The 10,022-nt window shown below is 44.7% G+C and overlaps 1 non-coding gene across 1 annotated transcript; it reads left to right on the top strand.

Moving 5' to 3' along the window:
* The first annotated feature begins 1,794 nt into the window (after positions 1-1,794).
* On the top strand, positions 1,795-1,866 carry trnaq-cug (transfer RNA glutamine (anticodon CUG)). Its single transcript has one exon. It is a non-coding gene; the product is annotated as a tRNA-Gln (tRNA).
* The last annotated feature ends 8,156 nt before the right edge of the window (positions 1,867-10,022 follow it).

Raw genomic sequence — 10,022 nt, 5'->3', positions numbered from 1 at the left:
TATTACACCCTTGCAAAGTGATGCTCCCACTAATGAACAAAGGTGTCTATTTGTCACATTTTGCTCTGAGATCAGGATGATCAGCAGCCTCTAGTGAGCAGCCTCAAATGAGGATCCCGTCAGCTCTCCCTCCTCCAGCGGCTCCCTGCTTCTAGCGGAGGCGAACCCTCGTCAGTGTGCACTATCAAGCAAGCCGCCAGAGAAGTGCGTATTGGGATCCGGCTCGAAGGACCAATTTATGTTAGGAATAAAACAGATAGGAAATATCAGCTGTTCATCACTCAAGTGCTTTTATTCCTGCAGGAAGGAGCAGTCACACACACAGACAGCAGCCTCTGTAGGAGTGCTCAAGGTCTTTTCAGAGCAGCTCCCTTCTTATACCCTCTGTTATCTGACAGACACGACTTCTCAGAATACACACATCTTAGAATAGGCACAAGCACAATCATAAAACAGGATCACAGGACTATGATAGTAATGATTAATCACCATACACTATAATTAATTAATAGTAAAAAGCAAATTAAGGTAGAATTCTTCCAACAAGCACCTTTAACTTTTTGTTTTCCTGAGGACATGCATTCCAGTGTGGAGCTACTGTGCCAAATGTGGGGCCCATGTCTGCAAAATGCATCATGATGCACCACCGTGCTGCCGCAGAGGACTGCAAGAGGACAGCAAGAAGGTTCCTGGTTCCATTCTGACTGGGGTGGCGATTTTGTGTGGAATTTGCATGTTCTCCCTGTGCCTGCGTGGGTTCTCTCCGGGTACTCAGGCTTCCTCCACATTCTAAAGACAAGTTAGGTTAATTGGTCACTCTAAAACTGACTGTAGGTGTGAGTGTGAGTGTGAATGGTTGTTTGTCTGTGTTGCCCTGCGATGGACTGGTGACCTGTGCAGGGTGTACCCCGCCTCTCACCCGAAGTTAGCTGGGATAGGCTCCAGACACCCCCCCCCCACCATCACCCCCGGGTTAGAGGTTTAAACATGTAGCAACATTATCAGCATGAACATGTTAAGCTAGGAAGCTAACAACAAGCAGGAGGAGCAAACCGCGTCTTACCTCATAAGCTGATGAAGGAGGGTCTGACCGTCGTTCGCGCCACGCGGTTTTTATATCAGGTCCAAGGGTCCAATCAGATGTCCCCTTCAGTGACCGTGCACCTGGCTGTCATAGGACGGACTGTCTGTCAGTCAGTCAAATGTCAGCCATGTTGGTCAGTTTGTAACTGGTATCTTTATTGGTTAAGAAAAGGCCGGTCATTAGTCAAAATAATAAGTGTACTCAGTAACAAATTGTGATGTTAAAAATAGCGAAGTACATTATTTTGTTACATTTGTACTTAAGTACAAGTAAAAGTACTGGCTTAAAAATAAAGTACAAGTACCCAGAAAAACTACTTAATTACAGTAACTTGAGTATTTGTAATACTGTTACTGCCACCCTTGGATATATGCAGTGCTTCCCCTGGATATGTGCAGTCCACCCCTGGACACATGCAGTCCACCCCTGGATATATGCAGTCCAGTGCAGTGAGGCATGCTCTGATCTGTACAATGGAGAAACCAAACAACTACTCCAAACACTGGCCTTCAATGTTTGTCAAAGTTTGTCTTCAAACAAGATGCTTATGTTTAAGGCAAAAGCTGTGACCTTGTTCAACATCCTGACACAGGATCATCACTTGATGGTGTCATAAACATTCCAATTTAAGACTAGTGGTTAAGGCCATAAAAACTCAGTGGACAAGACATGTCTCTGGTTCTCTTCCAGGCAGGTTTACACATAGTGGAGGTTCCATGGTGTAATGGTTAGCACTCTGGACTCTGACTCCAGCGATCTGAGTTCAAATCTCAGTGGAACCTTTTGTTTGGACAGTAATCCTGGTGTCCTATCTACACAGATCAGTCTATGGAGAAGTCCACAGTCTGTGCATTGCTCCAGCTGTAGTCATTAATTACTGAAATAAATCAACCTTTTGATGATATTCTACTTTCAAGTGTTTATTTCTTTTAATTTTGATGGTTATAACGACAACCAATGAAAACCCACATTCAGTAGGTCAGGAAATGAGAATATGTGAAAGGTTCAATATTGAAGACACCTGGAGCCACTCTAACCAGATAATGAACTCAAAACACCTGCAAAGGCCTTTAAATGGTCTCAGTCTAGTTCTGTAGGCTGCACAACCACAGGAAGACTGCTGACTTGACAGTTGCCCAAAAGACGACCATTGACACCTTGCACAAGGAGGGCAAGACACAAAGAGGCTGGCTGTTCACAGAGCTCTGTCCAAGCACATTAACAGAGAGGGAAGGGGAGTACAAGCAAGAGGGAGTACAAAGTGTTCTGCCCAAACAGGGACTTGAACCCTGGACCCTCAGATTAAAAGTCTGATGCTTCCAATACTTCACTAGTACACTTCATGTAGTGCAGTGAGTCCTGATTGACTTGCAATTGACCCTTTATACAAGGGGGATTAGCTCAAATGGTAGAGCGCTCGCTTAGCATAAGAAGGGGTCCGATTTTAGGGAAAAAGTTGAGAAAAATGTGGAGCCCCGCTGTGCGCGGACAAACGTCTCGTGTAGCGGTATTGAGGCAATATTCCTGTTCATTATAAAGGAGTTTAAGTGAAATATGAAACAAATCATCTGCCATGGGCTGGACTCGAACCCGTAGTCTGTGCGACAATGTATAGTCTGTTGGAGTGTTTAAATCCCACAACGTGCGTAAAATAATTAATGATTGATTTAGCTTAGTTTAGATATGTTTAAATATATTACAATATCAACAGATGTTTTTTAGTTTATATGCCCCGTCCAATGACTTGTGATGTTTACCTGTTTATGGTTTAATAATATGAACAATGAGCAGTCAACGTGTTTTTGTGTGGGAGCTTCTTTGATGAAGATCAGAGTGAATCTTAAATGTTTATATGATTTATCAGAACAAATATAAAACAAATACAAGTGAATACACACACACACACTGCATACAGGACTATAAAATACTATTCAGCCCATTCACCCATGTGAAAATATATACAACATATACAGGTCAAATATTAGGTCAAATATTACACAATGTACAATTATACAATAACATTCAACAGCACTGCATAAAGACAGACAGGCTTGTTGATTTAAACATAAGAAAATTGCTTATATACAATATATACAGGCCAAACATTGTACAGTGTTTACTGTGGATGTTTTTGCTGGCGCAGCCACTCATCCAGAGACATTCCACTGGATGAACGCGAGCAAAATGTGGCATTACCATATCTACTGTGGCCAAACTCTGCTGTTTTAGGATGCCCACATTTGCTGCATGTGTTGAAGGTAACCCTTCTCACATACTTCCTTTTTTGGACTCCACTCTCCTCCTCCAGAGCCCGCCGCCGCCTGTTCCTCTGAGTGAAACGGGACACAGTAGGAAGAGGAGCAGCAGACGCAGGAAGAAGTGGAGCTGCGCCTGCACCGGATGCTGCAGTACCAGAAGCTGCCATCACCACTGGCACAGTCATGTTTGGGTTCAGAACTAACGTGCCTAACCCAGCTGCTGAAACAGGCTGTGCAGTTTCTGATGCTGTGGGACCAGGTACTGTGGGCGCAGGTGTGATGGGGCGCTCCCTGATGCGCCGGCGACCAGGCCGCAGAGGAGGAGCCTGTCCTTCCTGATTTGGTGGAAGTACCAATGTGTGTCTTGGGCCTGATATGACTGGTGCTTCATCCAGTGGTTCCCTCAGAGCAGTAAGCCGGGTTTGAGCCACAGGAATTGAGGCAGATGGAGCCGGTCCCTGATTAAGGACACTCAATTCCTGACTCTTCTGCCGCCGTTGAAACCTGAAAATACATCATTTGCAGGATGCTGTCCTTCTCCATTACTGGACGTGGATGGGTGGGGTGGAGCAGAGGCCTGAGGACTGGTTGTCAAAGATGGGGGGCTCTTTTGAAGATCATGGCAGGGGTCATCCTCACAGAGCACTGATACTGTGATGTCCTCCATGATCTCCTCCTGAAATCCCTCATCTTGCAGGTCCTCGTCATTTATTTGCTCCACCAACCTGTCCTCCTCTTCAGGGTTCTGGAGCACTGGAGTCAATGTTTTGCCTGTCTGGCTGTACAGATACTCCACCCCCAGCAATTCACCTACAAGAAAAAAACAAAAAAGAAAGTGTTCTTAATATTTTGTCCAGAACATAAAAGGTTATACAGATAATGTTTCAAAATACAAAAATGTGGATTGATGAATAAATGATTTATATTGTTAAATGAGTATTTCTTGCCTGTGTATACTCCAGGAGGGCGGTAGCGCTCATCCCAGGGCTTCCCAAACACAACTCGGCTGAGCTGGTCCACAGCCTCTCGCAGGGCACTGCCATATGATCGGATGGAAGAGGCTCCTTTTACAGCCTCTTCCATCCGATCTTCATTCCATCAAGCCTTCAAGGAGATAGGCCTGAAAATGTGCATCACTGGCACTGGTTCCTAAAGGTTAAATAAAATAGGAAAAAGGGTCACACACACGCAAGATATGTGCTACATTTGAGGTACTATGAGGTTACATGCAATAGAGTTATGTAAATACATGAAAAATCATCATTATAACCAGAATTAATGAGGAAAAGTAATTAAATTAGTTTCTTGTTCTGACATCAGAAAAGGACTGTAATATTACTGTAGAATGTGACATTACTTTAAAGTAATGGAAACAGTTACAGTGCTTATAATACTTAAAGAGACACTGTAATCCATATGGGATACCTGGGATGAAGCGGTTCAAGTGGAGGTGGAAAGACTCCAGGGAGGTAGAGCCACGGGCACACCTGTAGCAGCACAGCTCCACACCACCTTTCTTCAGTGTCCCCTTCTTAATGTAGAGTGGGAAGTTCTCTGGGTCTTGGATACACAGTACATGTTTCTGCTGTTCTTTCCATATTTGCTGGATCCGATCATGGTCCAGTAGAGGAACTCCCAGAGTGTCCTTCCCATCCACACTGTCAAAGTGATCAATCAGTGATCCAATCAGGCTGGTGGTCTCCTCCATCCCTCTGGTCCTCCTGCGGCAGTGCAGTGCCAACTCCCTCCGGGTAATGCAAGCACTGAGTGCCTTTTCTGAGAGGTGGCCGGTCTTCTTTGCTGCTAGCTCCCCCTCCTTTGCACGGCGAAGAGCAGCGACATCCTCTGGATCCCATTCAAAGATGCACGTGGACAGACGTGCCATGAAGACTCCATAGAGTGGATGAGCCTCTGTTGTGACACCTGCAGCAAATCGGCGCATAAAATGCCAGATGTCAAGGCGCACTTCGAGGTCATCCCACTCTGAAAACATGGCCTTAACACGAGACTGGCCATGCTGACTGCAGCAGTCTCTGTCCACATACATCACTTTTGGGGGCATCTGTCCTGCCTCCCGATAGCGCTTCATCAGGCCAGCTGAAAGACAAAGACAGATGTAATTTTGGCCTTGACCTCATGCAGTCGCCCCAGAACATCCCTGGCGTATACAGCTAACAGCCACTTAGGTTTAGGTATGGCAGGTAAGGGAGGAGGCTCAAGGAACACAGGAGGCTGCACAAGGGAGGACTTTGCAAATGGCTCACAGGCAGTGAGGTACTGCAGTACACGCTGCGTCCATGCCTCACCATGTTGCTCCATCAACTTCTTGTGAAGCTGAGTCACACTGTTGCCCAGTGTCCTCTCCCTCATCATCCTCACCACCCGGTTGTCACATGAGTATCTAATGAAAGACCAGTGTAATAACACAAATGCAGTTTTTGGTTAAACAATAACACAAATCAAAGCACCTAATAATGTTTGATCTTAATTATGACTTACCTGTATGTCAATAAAGCAGGAAACTGACTGCGGTGGCCCATATCCAGTTGTCCTAAGATGTCTTCGGACCAGGCTGGATACTTTTTTGTGCAGCGTTTGCACTCCAAGTACTCTGTTGCAAGGTCATACCACCCGTCGATGTCTAAGACCCTGCGCACAGTACGATACAGTCCTGCCGCTGTTAGTCTGTGTTTACCACAGTCTGGGCGAACACAGACAAGAGGGAACTGCCACATCTTCAGCGGCATCCATAAAAAAAGGGGCAACAGAAGAAGAGGTCAGGTGAGGCGGGCAGCTGACTGTGAATGAGAGGGGGCTGAGGAGGATGCCACCAAAGCTTCAGCTGGGGCACTAGCTCTGGCTTGCCAGTGTGTAGGTTGGCCTTGAAGAGGGTCTTACGGATCCACTCCTGCTGGAAAGGTGGAAGCTGATCCTTCCAGTGACGAGGGAGCTCAGTAGGTGGCTGATGATGTGGAGGGTCTGGTATTTTTACCACTAGAGGCGGACCAGCACGGGCCTCTGAATGAGCAATGGCTGGAGCTTTTGAAGGAGAAATGCAGAAAAAAATAATATAAGGATGACTGTTGTATTTGATCGCAGTCCACATTCTGCCTGCACAGCATACATTTGGACAAGCATTAATAGATTATGATTATAATTAATAGTTAGACATAAAAAAATAAGAGACCGCTGTGGTTTCTTATTTTTTCCAGAGCTGTATTTGAAAAGGATTAGATGGAATAGAGCAAAGAAAATAAGTTGTGATGAATTTAGTATAAAGTAGTGATGCCCACAGACATGAAGCGTGCACAAAGTTGCAGTGATGAAAAACAGTTACTGTGATCATTAAAACAATGAATCTCCTCCGTCCTGTTCAGGGGATTAGACAGATAGTGAGTGAGAAAAGCAAGTGATGTTAGTGAAAATGTTATCCAATGATTGTTTCTCAACGGGAAACACAAACGAAAACACCAACACCTTTGGATACCCTTAAGGTTTTGAAGAGGTGCACTCAAAGAATGCATCCCGCTTGAAGCTTGATGCGACATAATCCTGTACTGTAAACAAAAACATTTGAAAAAACAGTGATTTTTTATTCCTCAAAAATAATACTTCACAGTGTGTTTTCACTAAACATTTTCATAATATTTGCATTTGTGTCGTATGCCACACCTGTATTCTGCTGTGCTTCATATTGTGACACTGCAGATACCAGCTCCTCATCATCGTCTTCAGCAAAGTCACCCGCTCCAGAAGGGGCAACAGAAGTGCCTGCAGCACAAATAAAAAATGTTATTAGCATTTATTAATAGGTTAATAAAATTATTACTGTTGACAAGACACAAGGACAAACAATGTACGATGTTACTTACCAGTAGGGAAGAGCTGCCTTTGTGCCAAATGTTTGGCTGGGGGTTCTGTTGGCAGAGTGCACTGCGGTACTGGGGCTGGAAACAGCAAGTGGATAAGTCTGTGTAGTCTGCCATAATGATAACTGAATACATATACAGTACATGTTGCACAGTTACACTCACAGGGTTTAACTGGTGACATCAGTTTTTTAGCCAGCTGTGAAGGAGACAAATGTTTGCCACGCGCCAACAGTGCTTTCACAGTGCCAGTCTTCCACACACCAGTTTGGATGGCAGCAGGTGAAGGAGCAGACATGTGGGAGGCTGCAGGTGTAGGTGCAGAGGCACTGGAGGCTGCAGGTGTAGGTGCAGAGGCACCGGAGGCTGCAGGTGTAGGTGCAGAGGCATTGGAGGCTGCAGGGGTAGGTGCAGAGGCACTGGAGGCTGCAGGTGTAGGTGCAGAGGCACTGGAGGCTGCAGGGGTAGGTGCAGAGGCACTGGAGGCTGCAGGGGTAGGTGCAGGCTGACATGCTCCAGCAGAAGCCCTTCTTTTCAAGACGTATGTCTTGAAAATAGCCATGTTGGTTTTGGGCCTGGCATCTGCCTTGATCAGGTACTTGATGAGAGCCTGGGCCTCCTTGCTCTGGTCTTCATAGACGTCCTTCATGGACCGGCCCTTGAAGTCTCCAAACTCTACCATCAAACATCCCTGGTCTCCAGTTTCCCGGGCTTCTGCTTGCAATTGCTGCTTTCTTTTAAACTTCTCCAGTTCCTCTGCCATCTCTCTAATAAGAGATGTGTACTGGATGAACAGCTGCTTATTTTGTGACAGGGGGTTTGCCTGCACCGTCTCTTTAGATTTGCTGTCCATCAAATACAATGCATACCCCAGAGAGTTTTCCAGGAGCCATCTAAATCTCTGGCCCTGGTACCCAAACTGGAGCTTGCAGTGAGCAAGCACCAAAAACTGGTCACTGGGGTCTCCACCGTTTACACTCACAAAAGTTCTGGCCTCCGCCAGCACTTCCTCTTCAGGTTTGGCCCTTCCAGATTCCACATTTTGCGTGTGCATCGCCTCCTCTGATGGCGCCATGAGGAGACGCTGTGATGTAGCCGACTGCCGCTTAAAAACCGGATAAGCATACATTTTCTGAAATGAAAACACAATTACAGCTGAAAGATACCTGTACTTTTAGAGTGTGATCATTTAACAAGCTACTTCATTTCCCCACAGGGATTGATAAAGTAATTCACATTACTATGATAATGTGTACTACTGTGTCTCCTACAAAGCAAAACCATGTTATTTTCATTGAGCTATTGTATTGTACCTTTATTTAAATATTTGTAGAGGTAAGTTGTTAAAGGGGAGGGATTGTAATAAAACACCCACCTGAAAACAAACCATTTTAACATCATAACATAACTTAATTTGTAAGAGTAAAAAGTATTCTATTTTGATTTATTCTGATGTATTTTGAAAACCCCAATGTCTGAATCCTTAACTTTACTATATTAATGTTAAAACTGGAATTTCTGAACTGATCAATATCCTACGTTTATAGTTTATAGAGATAGTGAATGACCTCCTGGATTAGCCTACATGTAGGCTACTTTACATCTACAAAAAGCGGTTTACACCATTACAAGGTATTACATGCATATTAGTATGTTATGTGTACATTACATAAAACGAACAATAGAGCAATATCTACCAGTTTACAGAGAATCAATTGCACGTATAGCCTGTTAGCGGGTGGCCATGATAGCGATAGCGATCAATGGTAGTGACATTTTTTGGTCAGTATTTAGAGGTTGACGGGTACGTCGAAGAAAACGTGTGCTATATAATGTCCAATCGCTACATCGCTATGTCGGCCTGTTTTGTTTTCTTAAGGTACAGACTGTATCTGAACAGACAATGGCCGATTTATAGTAAATTAAATAAGGTGAAGTAAACTTCATCTTACCGTTTTCACGAGGAAGGGTCAAAAGTAAGCCACAGTGAAGGAACGCGATTGGTTGGTCAAAAGTAAGCCCAGGGAAAGGAACGTGATTGGTCAAAAGTAAGCCCAGGGAAAGGAACGTGATTGGCTAATGTGGGCTTACTTTGGGCTTACTTTGGCTCGACTAGCGCGATGCAGTAAGCGCAAGCGAGAGGTAGCGGGATCGATGCCCGCATCCTCCAGCCTGCATTTTAGGAGGGAGGGTGTAGCTGGATGGATGAGGATGGATGGATAATGTAGTGGACTCCCACCCAGCAGATCAAGTCCCAGAGGTTACAGCATCATTTATTAGCTGAGTTTCCCCTCAGGGAAGCTGCTGTTTACAAGCTGTTTACAGAGAGAAGCAAGAAAACAACAGTCAGCATCATCTTCCATAAAAACACATGACAATAACATGTGAGACAGAGAGTTTATGATCAGTGCTCCCCCTGCTGGTTAGGACATAAGATGACATTTTAAATGTACCAGTCAAAAGTCACTCAGTGGTTTGTCTTTGTTTTTATGACTTTCTACATTGTAGATTCATCCTGAAGACATCAGAGCTATGAAGGAACACATGTGGAATGATGTAGTGAACAAACAGTGTTAAACCAAGCAGAATATGTTTGATGTTTGACATTCTTCCAAGCAGCCAGCTTTTGCTTTGATGACAGCTTTGCACACTTTGCATTCTCTCAATCTGAACTGAGCCACCAATGCTGTGCAATGCTGACATCTAGTGGTGGAATCCCAGGCTGCAGCTTCCTCATTCCAAAATCAATCCCTCCTCCACATAAAGTCAGAAGTTCTAAATGTGAGTCATTAAATGAGAGGTTCCAGCAGA

This window comes from Parambassis ranga, unplaced genomic scaffold (genome assembly GCF_900634625.1).
Source record: "Parambassis ranga unplaced genomic scaffold, fParRan2.1 scaffold_31_arrow_ctg1, whole genome shotgun sequence".
Classification (NCBI taxonomy): domain Eukaryota; kingdom Metazoa; phylum Chordata; class Actinopteri; family Ambassidae; genus Parambassis; species Parambassis ranga.
The sequence above is the reverse complement of the archived record's forward strand: the minus strand, read 5'-3'. Positions and strand labels throughout refer to the sequence as shown.